A 12,301-nucleotide genomic window follows, 5' to 3' on the forward strand; every position below is an offset into this window, starting at 1 on the left:
CAAAAGGACACTCCATTGTACGCCAAGTTTCTTCTTTCTTTGTCTATCTGTCTCCCCACCAACCAGGGGGGCAGGAACTTCACCAGCATCCCTCACTGCTGAGTCAACCCTGCTGAGAACCATACTGGGGCCTCAACAGATCCATGTGGACCGATGGCAGGGTGAGAAGTGGTCCAATCTCAGGGAGCAGAGGTTCATTCAGTTGTGTGCACAGTGTGGGTGAGGGCTCTCGGTCACTTCCCAGCATTGGTGTCCTCATACGGCAAATGGGACGATTCCAAAGACAACTCAGTCGGCCTGACCCGTGAACGGCCGGCCACAGCACCCAAGGGGTGGGAGCAGGTGCCCTCTGACCCCTGGACCTTGTGTCTGGAGGTTTCCGGGCCTCGCTCAGCTCTGCTGGTCCCTGCCCAAGCAGATCGGCCATCCTCAGGGAGGGGAAGTCAGAGCCCAGCCTACACACTTCCTTTGGTTTTTGCAAAAGCAGCAAACCCCCAAATACTACAAAACCGCACTGTGTATCTGTACGGTGCGCAGAGGTGTGGTCTGCAGGTGTGAGAGCTGCCTGCTGAGTCCCTCTGTGGCCGGAACATGACGCAGGTACACTGCCTGTGCGGAGGCACCGGGCCCGCTGCGGGGCCCACGGGTCTGGTCTGAGCCTCTGACTGACCTCCCTGGAGTGGGATGGCCCCAGTCAGTCACGGGAGGCTCATCCCTGAATCCACGTGTGCATCTGGCTCTGGGTCTGTCCTGATCAGGGTACAGCACTGTTTTGATCACACGCCACCTCTCCCTCAGTCCTCTGCCCCGTGGCTCTTCCTGTCAACCCAGGAATCTGCAAAAACATCATCAAAGGCTCACCGATGCCGCAGCTGAAAAACCACCGCCGGGAGTCAGTCTTAGCTGTACTTGGTCCATAACCCACTGTACAGACGGGCAAACTGAGGCCCCCATGAAGACTAGGGACTTAGCAAAGTCCACACCAGGTGATGTGGCAGAACCAGGCTTAGAACCAGCTTTCCAGACTTCTGGACAAGGACATCAACTGTGGTTTTCATGTTTTCTTTAAACTGAATCTCACCCAGGCAGAAATGAGCTACTGAAACTCAGTTTTTCCGGGCCACATGGCTGGTGGGGGGACCTCCGGCCCAGCTGCTGGGCCTTCTCTTTACCTCTAAAGAGGTTCAAAAACCAAAACCGTTAATAGACCACACCCAAAGTCCACACTGGTGGCCTATGAACGTCACACCCACTTCCACCCCCACTCCAGGATTTCTCTTTGAGGAGTTTGGAGACCAAATCAGGTAGTCTGCGTGTGGTCATGTTACTAAATGGGGCTTGTTCATATTCAAGGGGTTTTCAAAGATGAGTTCTAGGAAATCTTCTGAAAAGGAAGAGACTGGTTTCAAAGATGAGAAAGAGGAGAGGGAAGAGAAGAGATGTGAGAAGCAGGAGGACCAAGGCAAAGTGGACGTAGTCAGAGCCAAGGCGAGGCTGCAGGAGGAAGGTGGGGGAGAGCATCAGTACACAGCGGGAGCCCGTTTAGATGCAGGGGGAGGAGCAGGCGGCTCCTCAAAGTCCTGCCCTCCGTCCCACCCTGGGGGACGTTCCTACTTCTGGAATCACAACAAAAAGACCCACTCATCTTCAAAACAGTCTATGAATACAGTCCACACATAGGGTTATCTGGTCTTTACAATAGGGGGTATAACGCATTTCTTATTTGTGTCTGTTGGAGATATTGATGAACTTGTGTGTCTTAGATACTCAGTCCTGTCTGACCCTTTGTGACCCCATGGAAACTGTAGCTCCCTAGGCTCCTCTGTCCATGCGGTTCTCCAGGCTAGAACACTGGAGATACTGATGTATTTGAACGTGGCAAAAAGTGGAAGTAGTTAATCAGGACAGTTCAGTGATTAGATACACACCCCATTACCTGAACACTGTACAACCAAGTGGGATTAGAAAGGCTTGCCTTCTAAACGCCATGTAGGTATGGAGAGCCTATTGTGTTCTGGATGCTGTAGGAAGCACAGGAAGAAATAAAATAGTCACCAAGCCACAGGTCTCCCACACTCAGGTGGAAGAGGACGATTGAACAGCTTAAGGCACAGAAAACAAGGCGATTAAGAGCACAGATTCTGGTGCCAAAGAGAGCTGGGTTCAAAGTCCAACTCTGCCACTTACCGGCTGTGTGATCTCGGGGGAGTCCCTTAACCTCTCTGAGCCTCTGTATCTTCATCTGAAAAATGGCCAAAAGAGAAAAAAAACCACACTCAGTCTTACAGAGAGGGTGTGAAGATCTAAGGAGAGCGCCTGCCTCGTGCTCAGCTCAGACAGAGTGAGTGCTGAGCGCTGGTGAGAAGCGACAGAGCCGTGGAGAGCAGAGTGACAGCAGTCACCTTCAGAGTCCCGGGGTGGGGGAGTCGGGGGACCTGAGGGTGCAGGCTTCCTGTTCCACACCCAACATGAAAGCTCCGCGCTGCCTGATCGCTAAGCCGGCTTCCTGCTCTAGAGCGCAGACAGGAGGGTGTGCTCGGACCCGAGACCACTGTGCGCCCTGCTCTGAGTTTAAGACGCTTCACACGTGGGTTAACCTACAGCTTCCCATGGGACACAGTAGGAGACAGGATTGTCAGGCAAAGCCTGGCGGGGTCGGAGCGGGGCTGGAAGCCTGTGGGGTCGAAGCCCTTCTCTAACCAGAAGACAGACACAGGCAGGTGGCACTTGTGGGTGAACTGGTGGCAAATCCCAGATCACACGTGGAGGCGGGGACGGGGTCTGATCCCTGAACTTTCTAACCGGCAGCAGACAGCTGGGTGTTTTGGGAAGGGGGAGAGAACTTGAATCTGAGGAATCAGGAGGCGTCATTGCTATTTAGTTGTTTTTCCTAAATGTGAAGGAGCAGGGAGGGCCCTCCCTAAACAACAATGATGACATCCTATAGTGTTATTATTACACATAAGCCTGCAGGCTTGCAGCAGCTCCAGCCTCATGCTCCACCAGCTCCCGTCACCTGTGAGGTGTGCAAAGTGCTGTCCCTCCTGGGGGTGGGGATGAAAACAACCTTATGAATGCTCAAAACCCCCAGGGCCGCTTTCTCTCCCCCTGACCTGAGCTCGCTGGTCTCTGCCCATCAATAATGAACGACCTGTGTCCATTAGTGTCCAAACCGCAGTCGCCCCGGCCGGCAGGAGGGAGTCACTGCCAGGCTACCTCCGACGCTCCATGGAAACCATATGAAAGGAGGACTTCTTTTCATTGAAGCCCTAGTGGTAAAGAATCCTCCTGCCAACGCAGGAGACATAAGAGAGGCGGTCTCGATCCCTGGGTTGGGAAGAGCCCTGGGAGAAAGAAATGGCAACCCACTCCAGTATTCTTGCCTGGAGAATCCCATGGACAGAGGAGCCTGGCAGGTTATAGTCCATGGGGCTGCAAAGACAGACACGACTGAAGCGACTTAGCACACGCACATAGTTGATTTACAATGCTGCTACCTGCGCTGTCAGCCCCACCTCTCAGGGTTGATGGGAGAGGTAGATTTTGAGATCATACCCTTAAAGTGTCCAGAACCATTCCTGGCACATAGTAGGGACGTTAAGAAAGGAGAAACCATTACTTCTTTCCTCCCTGGGGCTGTCCTGGAGGACAGACAGGAAACCTGAGTGCCTGTAGGGGCAAAGGTTGGTAACTAGAAGCCCTTCCTCAGGTAGCAAATGACTCCCAGTGATCCTTGGAGTCACTTCACCCAGAGGTGCAGGTCTCGGGTTTGAATTTCCTCATCGAGGGTCAGGCAGGTGGACGGGGCTGGGTCCCTGGAGAGTGGCTCCTCTTGGCGCCCAGCCCAGAGAGCCTTTCCTGGGTCGCTGCTGTCTCTATTGGCTGCTGGCAGCTGCCTCTTCCTCCAAAGGACTGTCCTGGCCAGACAGGAGCTGCCCAGCCAGGGAGGAGACCACCCCGGCCCCCAGTCTATGACAGAGGGAAACAGAGCTGCTCGAAGGTGACCCCTCTTTGCCTCCACGTGGACCTAGCCCTTGGTGGGTGCCCTGTATGCTCTGGGGTCCCCTGGGGCCAGGCTGAAGCTTGATTCCATCCTGAGACACCTCCCTGGCCAGCCTCTGTCTTCCCTCCCTGCCTCCTCAGTAACCCACATGTACCAAGTCCCTGCCTCAGGCTCTGCTGGGAGAGACCTGGGCCCCCCTGGGTGAGGCTGGTCTGACGTCAGGAAGGGAAAGCCTCAACGTGAAGTGCTCTGAAGTTCCAAGAACTTGTTTTCCAGAGCAGGGAGGCTCCCCGGTCCATCACCTGGTCCAAACTCCTGGCTTTATAGAGAGCAGCAGAATGGTGATGGTGACCCCACGGTGAATGAGGAAACAGCCTTCTCCTCTCGCAGCTCGGTCATCACACAGAGTGGAGCACGGGAAACACTTGGGCAGCCAAGTCAAGGGGATGGCATGACAGTGGGGGACAGGGAAGCTGGCCCTGGGGTGAAATCCAAGCTGAGCTCCTGAACGAGCCGGCCGTGCAAAGGCAGGGGTGAGGAGAGGGGACAGCAGGTGGAGGGGAGAGTCCGTGCAAGGTTGTAAGGCAGGAATGAGTCGGGCGAACTCCCCTTGAAGCCCAGCACTTTGAGCCAAGGGATGATTTTACAGGACGAGGAAGTAGGGCCTGATCATGTGGTTCCCCTCTCCCAGGGCGGGGGAAGCAGAGGCTTGTCACCCAGCAAATTAGCAAAGATGAGCAACTCTTCATGACCCTAACCTTGTCACCTCCTCTGGTTGAGCTCTGTCCTTGGGAAACCAGTGCATCTCTGTCCCACTGGGGTTTCCCAGACCACGTCCATCTTTCACACCGAATATTTCAAAGCCAGTGATCATATTTCAAAGCCAGTGATCAAGGCTCGTGAGTAAACCCATTAGTGGCCCTCGGAACATCAGCTCCACTTTCCAAAGAGTTTCCTTGAAGGCGCCCGGCAGACATGAGGCTGATAAGCATTTCCACAAGGGCCATAAATCTGCCCCCCTTCGTGTCACCCCACATCAGATGGACAGGGCGCAGGAAGCGTGGGGAGGACCTGCTGGGGAGAGCAGTCGGGGCGGAGTACAGGCTTTTGGGTGGGGTGCTCCTGGCCATCCAAAGAAAGCTACAGGTCCTGTTGCTCACTGGCCGGGCAACCTGAAGCCAGCGCTGAGAGCATCTGGAGCCTCAGTCTCCTTCTCTGGAAAATGGGAATGGCAGGAACCATGAGAGAGTGGACTGAAGGCTGTGGGCACGTTGGGGACAGGTACCTGGGCTTCATCACTGACAGTAGCACGTGCCTGGCCTCGGCGGTCCTCCTCTGCCCGGGGCGCCGACCCCAGCTGGGAGCAGCACAGGGACACGGGGCAAAATCCATCATGTTACAGACAGAGCCTGCAGTAGAAATCTGAGGACGCCCACCTCCTATTCTTCCTTCCTGAGTCCTCACACTGTACTTCACACAAATAAACACTGACCTTTTCAAATAGGATTTCGAGTGATAAACCAAAGCGTTTGTTGCCACAAGCAGACAGAGGGCAAAGAAAGGAAATCCTTGTCATTTCCCTCTTTAAATCTGCAGCCTTAATATCCAGGACCAAATTAAATCTTTCTGACATACTTGCACATTTGGGCAGTAAATACTCATCTCAGGGGTTTTAAAAGGTCGACAAACACAGTTTAAAAATTCTCATCAAGCCAAAGCTTGCTAAGGGACAGAAAAGCAAGGTTATCTGGGCTTGGAACTTTCATTAGTGGTGTATGGGGAGGTAGACATGCAGGAAATCTGCAGTCCTTGCGAAAGTGGCAAAGATTAACATGATGGAATTGTTCTGGAGCATCTAATAACATAGGAGAGTGACTGTCTTCAATGAGCACCCACTGTGTGCTCAGCATTGTTTACAATAGAACATTTTAGTGAATGTTTTACTGTGTAAAACACTTTATGTGGATAAAGCTATTCAATTTTCCAAACAGTCGAGTATCAGGTACCTTATCATCACCCCATATTTAGGCAAGCACAGACAGGTGAAGTCACTTGTCCAAGGTCACACAGCGAGTCTTGGCAGAGTCTGGAGCCTTCGCCAACAGTGACAAACGATCCTAAGGTTTCACCCCTCCTCTTTCTACAGACCTTGATGGTGATATATCATCCTTTCCATTCTTAGGAAATCCCACTGACTTGCAGAAGGTGAAGGGTTTTTCCCAGGTCACAAGCCAGCTATGAGTCAACTCAGGGACAGTCCAGTTCCCAAGTCTCATTTCTGCCATGCGTCCCAAGGCTAACCAAGCCGGGAGTGGGTCGGAAGTGAGCTAGGAGGAGAGAACAAAACCATTCAGCCTGTTCAAATTCAGAGAACCAAATGGATCTGCCTTTTGCCAAACCAGTCTGAGTTTTCACGTGAACAATTAAAATTCTTTAACAGGAAATTTGTATCTTAGGTACAGCACTGGGTATAAGGAGATTGTTGAAACTAACACTTTCACGTTTCACTAATTAGAATGATTCAAACAGCAAAGAGACGTCATTTCAAACCTATCAGAATCTCGAAGATGATGACATCTGACCTAACCCTGACCTCTAGTTCCTCCCGCCCCACAAGGCACACACTTAGGAAAACCTCCAACTGTGATTTGGGGCTTGCAGACTCACCCAGAGTGGACCAGAGTCTACGCACTGGCTCAGCATCTCCTAGGAGCATGATGCTCAGAGTGGAACTGCCCTCCTTGTTGTGGGAGGGGAGTCAGTGGGCGAGACCAGGAGGAGCTCTGCCTTGTCCCGTTTCTCCCTTCTAACAGATGCCCAGGCTCCTTCAGGTGGCTCCCTCCCCTCCGCTGAGTGCCCTCTTTGGGGTGGTAAATATACAAGCCGCCTGCCTATAACATGAGCAGAAAGGGTCCCTGGAGACTCCTCAGACTTCTGTGTTCCCTGGGCAGTGAGGGGCCCTCCTGGGGCCCTGACCTCTTGAGCGTATGCGCGAGGCTGGAAGGAATGAGGTTGTGGGGGGTGCAAGAGCCTGCATTCTAGGTCCAGACATCACTTGGGTCTGCCGGCTAAGACTGTGCCTTCCTAGTCCAGGGCTTGGGGCTGTCTCTTGTATCCTGTGGCTCAGCCAGTTTCATAGAAAGGGAGTCGGCACCGCTAGTGTCCACACTGGCCTCTGCCCATCCAATCAGCAAAATCCATCTCTCTCTCACTGTCCAGCCCACCCTCCTCACACCTCACAGTCTGGATCACTCACCCTCCCTTCCTTGATGTCTCTTGGGGTGATCCAGCCTCCTCCCCCCACCCATCTTCCTCATTTCCTGGATCTCTTGTTGCCCCACCCACAGTCTTGACCTTGCTAGAAGGACCTGTCTCGGGGGTGGGATCCTTGCTATTTTATCAGGGGAGAGCACCTCCCATAAAAGGCCAGGCAGCTGCCCCCCGCCCCCTCCAGGGATCACACCTGCTCCTGGAGCCCCTGGCCACCTCCGCCTGCCTCGCCCCAACACGGTTCTTCCCTGCCCTCTCTGCTCTCCTCTGGCTAACTCCACAACTGCACTTGCACTCACCAAGTTCAATCTGCCTCAGGGCCTTTGCACTTACTGACTGGGCTGACTCTTATCCTTCCTTTCCCAGCTCAGATGTCACCCTTTGTTGAAAAGGAATAGAAGGGCAAAGAGTTTACATTTCTCCAGCTTTTTCTTTGTCAGTTTACACCTATCCACTTGATTATATTGACAATAACTCTGTGATAGCGGCAGAGCAACAGTGATGAACATGGGCAGCCCAGGGTCACAGCCGCATCATGGGGACCTGGAACTGCTCATGATCAACTCCGAGGTCAGGTTCACTTCTCTAAGCCATGTGGCTGACCACAAAGGGGAGGAAACATCCCCCAGAACGCCTGAGATTTCACAGGCAGACTCTAAGGACACCAGTTCAAGGGCAGTCAGGCTGCCCAGGCATTCGGCTGGAGGGACCCTTCAGAACGAGGCCAGAGCTGGTCTCTGCACCATCAGAGCCGAAAGCATTAGTTCAGCAAGAGCTGAACTAGTTCACAAAGGGCTCTCCTGGAGGCAGGAGTGCCCTGGCCTCCCTAACCACTGCACACCAGCTGTTTCCTGCCGATTGGTGATGGGTCAGAATTTGCTCTTTGTTGCATTCTTGGTCCAGCTTTTATGGAAACCATTCCAGGGTCGTTTACGACAACACAGTCGCTGAACAGTCCCAAGGAGGAGGCCTAGAAGCCCTGGTCTTACCCCCAGACTCTGCCATTACCGGCTGTGTGACTTAGAACTGGTGCCTTTCCCTCTCTGGGCTTCAGTTCCTGCCTCGGAACAAGGAGAAGTTAGGAGCCCATTGGGATGGGCTCAGTCGTGTTGCTCAGTCATGTCTGACTCTTTGTGACCCACCCCCTCTGCCCACCTACTGTAGCCCGCCAGGCTCCTCTGTCCATGGAATTCTCCAGGCAAAAATACTGGAGTGGGTTGCCATTCCCTTCTCCAGAGGATCTTCCTTACCCAGGGACTGAATCCAGGTCTCCTGTGTTACAGGCAGATTCTTTACCACTTAGCCACTGGGAAAGCCCACTGGGATGTCGGACCATGATTTATCTACCCAGGAACCTTGATTCTGAGCCTCAGTTTCCCAATCTGTAAAATGTGCTAAAACAGAGGGTGTGGAAACGTCAGCCTCACAAAGGTATTTTGTCTGTGCCATATGTGTGTGTGTTACACGCTCAGTAACTCAGTTGTGTCCAACTCTTTTGTGACCCCATGGACTGTAGCCCGTCAAGCTCTGTCCATGGGATTTTCTAGGCAAGAATACTGGAGTGGGTTGCCAGTTCTTCCCACAGAGGATCTTCCCGACCCAGGGATCGAACCCAAGTCTCCAGTGTCTATTGCACATAGGCAGATTCTTTATCCCTGAGCCACCAGGGAAGGCCCCTGTGCCGCACAGTCATTGAAAAAACTGAATTAGCTATAACTTAAAAAAATCAGAAAGCTTATCATAAAAATCTGGCCCTCTAGCTTCTTTCGATAAAGGAGGAGAAAATTATGGAAGCCTGATCCCCCATTCCCCAGAGCAACAATTCCCTGCAGTGCGCACCTGCCACGACCTTTGGTCAGAACTTGCTCGGTTTCCCAGCTTGTCACAGGCCTTATTCATCCCCACTGTCTCCGTATCACCCACATGGTCACTATGACTAGGACTCCTGGATGAAAGGTCCTGAAGGTTTCCTCTGCTCCTGCTTTTGGTGACTTTTCTGACATCTTTCCTCCTCACTAATGCTCCCCAGCCATCCCCTGGGGTAGAGAGTGGAGGGCCACCAGCTTGAGGCTGTGACCTCCAGGGCTGCCTCCCCTGTGCTGCGGAAAGGGGAGGCCCTGCCTCTGCCAGGATTCCGATCCCCAGGCCAGCGGAAAGATGATCACCTCCAGAACACACCAGCCAGCCATCAGGCCACAGGGAGCTCCCTGCCGCCACCGCAGCCTGCTATAGTTACCTGCAGTGTGTAATAAAGCCCCGCTGAGAAACCTTAGAAAGGGCCCCCAAGAAGTGTTTCCTGGTAATTTGCTGATCATAGAATGTCAGGGTTAGAAGGGACTTCACAAAAGCTTCTAGACCAACCCACCATCTGATGCTTCAATCTCCTCCAGAGCGCTGACACAATTCCTTCCATCAAATCCTGATGATTTGCCCATCAGGAGCTGAAAATATAAAAAAGGCAGCAAAGGCAGCCCCGCCCGCAAGTCGTCCCAGGCTGGGGAGGCCAGTCTGGCAAACAGACAATGAGAAGGCAGGATGTGCTCAGTGGTGTCCGACTCTTTGCGACTCCATGCGCTGTAGCCCACCAGGCCCTCAGTCCATGAGGATTCTCCATGGGTTGCCATTTCCTTCTCCAGGACACAGGATGGCGTGGGCTCTGATTCTCAACAGCCACCATGAACTCAGCCCATACTAGACGCCAAACGCTCTGCATAAATCATCTCAGCGAATTCTCAAGAAAACTCTTCCTCATTTGCTGGTGAGGACTCTGAAGCTCAGAGAGGTTAAGGTCCTTGGTCAAAGTTGCACAGCATTTATAGGTGTTGCAGCAGGCTTTGAACCCAGTGATATGAGACTCCAGAACTGGGTCTATAAACACGACCGTAGCCTGCATTCTGTAAGGGCGGCTGGGGAGCAGAGAGGGGAGGTTGGGACCCAGAGCCTGCCGAAGGGACAGATGTCTGTCCTGAGTCCAGAAACACACACAGAAGAGAGGGTGAGTGCAGAGTGGGAGAGGAGCCAGTCTGAGGGCAGGGCAGGCCCAGGAGCCTGGGGCCTCGGTAGAAATCAGAGAAATGCCAGTAAAAACAGAATGAGACATCACTTGACACCCATTAGCCTGGCAAAAAGTTAGCAGGCACTGTGATGCCCAGTGTTGGTGGGTGGATGTGGGAACTCATGCCCTGTGGATGGGAAGGTGAAAACTCGGCAGTGGTCCTCAGACACCAGCTGGCAGTACTGTGGCAAAAGTTACACGCAGGCATCCTCTGTGCCCCAGCGGTTCCGCTCCCAGCTATCCAAAGTGTTCAGGAGTCTATCTGGAATGCTCTCATGCATGGAAGAAAAATCCTGGTTCACGAAGAATTTTTTAAAACATGGGGAAGTGTTTCTGTTGTAATGCCAAGGGGGTAGGCGGCAGAAAATACATGGGATTAAAGCAGAGCCACCTCGTAGGGTAACCCAGGAAGGGCCCAGAATCACATGCTAGGCATGTTTAATTCAATAAATCAATGTGGTCAAGTCTTGTTACTACAAATAATCATGTTTTAGGGACCTTTTATCTGAAATTACCAGTTTCCCCTGTTCATCCAATACATATTTACTGAGCGCCTGCTGCATGCAGGCAATGGATCAGGTGGTAGGGCCATGTGGGTGCTCAGTTGCTCAGTCAAGTTCAATTCTTTGCAAATCGGACAAAGAATTTGCAAAATTTATCCCATGGACTGTAGCCTGCCAAGCTGCTCTGTCCATGAGATTTCCCAGGCAAAAATACTAAAGTGGGTAGCCATTTCCTCCTCCAGGGGATCATCTCGATCCAGGGATTGAGCCCACATCTCCTGCACTGGCAGGCAGATTCCTTACCACTGAGTCACCTGGAAAGTCCTACAGCAAGGAGTAAAACGGATGAAGAGAGCGTAAGTTCTAGGTGAAAGAGAGTCATCAGAGAAGTAAATGAGTAATGGTCAAACGTCTGGAGGCCATCGATAGAGAACAAAGAACGAAGGACGGGTGGAGAAGGCCGGGGGCGTTGTGTGCCCCTATAGCTGCCCTGCTTTGTGAATGAAAGAGAAAGAAAGTGTCAGTTGCTCAGTGTATCTGACTCTTTTAGACCCCATGGACGGTAGCCCTCCAGGCTCCTCTGTCCATGAAACTCCTTAAATGAGCTCATCAGGACTCCTAGCGATGCTTCGAATTCATCAGAAAGAGACGCTGAGTCTGGTCCAGCTGGTACCTCTCCTCTGAGTCGGGTACAGGTGGTTTAAGATTATTTCAGTAGCAGAGCGAGCCCCCTGCAGCAGAGGCACGGTTCCTGCCCGCGCTGCTCACCAGTCTCCAACAAGAGGACTTTCACGTGCAGCATCAAAAGCCTCACCAAGTGCTCAGCTTCTGCCCCTGGGGTCCCCGGCTAGGAACCCGCTCTCAGAAACGACTCGGCAGGCGGACAGTTTTGTACCCAGAGAGGTTTACCATAATGTTATTTTTTTTCTTTCAATCTCATTGAGATGTAACTGACAAAAAGCACTGTATAAGTTTAAGGTATACAACATCATGGTTTGACTTACACACACCACGAAATGACAACAAGTTTAATGAACACAGATCCTCTCATATAGACACAAAATTAAAAGAAACAATAAAACTTTGTGATGAGAACTTTTAGGATTGCGCCTCTTAACATTTTTTATATCAGTATATAATATATGGGCTTCCCGGGTGGTGCTAGTGGTAAAGAACCCACCTGCCAAGGCAGGAGACATAAGGAGAGGCAGGTTCGATACCTGGGTCAGGAAGATTCCCTGGAGGAGGGCATGGCACCCACTCCAATACTCCTGTTTGAAAAATTCCACGGACAGAGGAGCCTGGTGGGCTACTGTCCATAAGGATCACAAAGAGTCAGACATGACTTGAACGACTTAACATGCTTACATATAATATACAGCAGTGTTAATGACGGCTTCCCCGGTGGCCCAGCGGTGAAGGGTCTGCCTGCAATGCAGAAGATGCAGGCGATGAGGGTTTGATCCTTGG

General features: G+C 52.3%; 1 protein-coding gene across 2 annotated transcripts in view; it reads right to left on the reverse strand.

Moving 5' to 3' along the window:
• Nucleotides 1–12,301, reverse strand: part of ST3GAL1 (ST3 beta-galactoside alpha-2,3-sialyltransferase 1) — an 89,862-nt gene that overhangs the window by 38,931 nt on the left and 38,630 nt on the right. The window contains exon 4 of one of the 2 annotated variants that reach the window (XM_065902624.1): nucleotides 2,188–2,242. The exons of the other annotated variant lie outside the window; for it this stretch is intronic. The gene's annotated coding sequence lies outside the window, so the exon portion shown is untranslated. The remainder of the gene's footprint in view (nucleotides 1–2,187; nucleotides 2,243–12,301) is intronic. 2 annotated transcript variants of the gene reach the window in all.

Source organism: Muntiacus reevesi, chromosome 12 (genome assembly GCF_963930625.1).
Source record: "Muntiacus reevesi chromosome 12, mMunRee1.1, whole genome shotgun sequence".
Classification (NCBI taxonomy): Eukaryota; Metazoa; Chordata; class Mammalia; order Artiodactyla; family Cervidae; genus Muntiacus; species Muntiacus reevesi.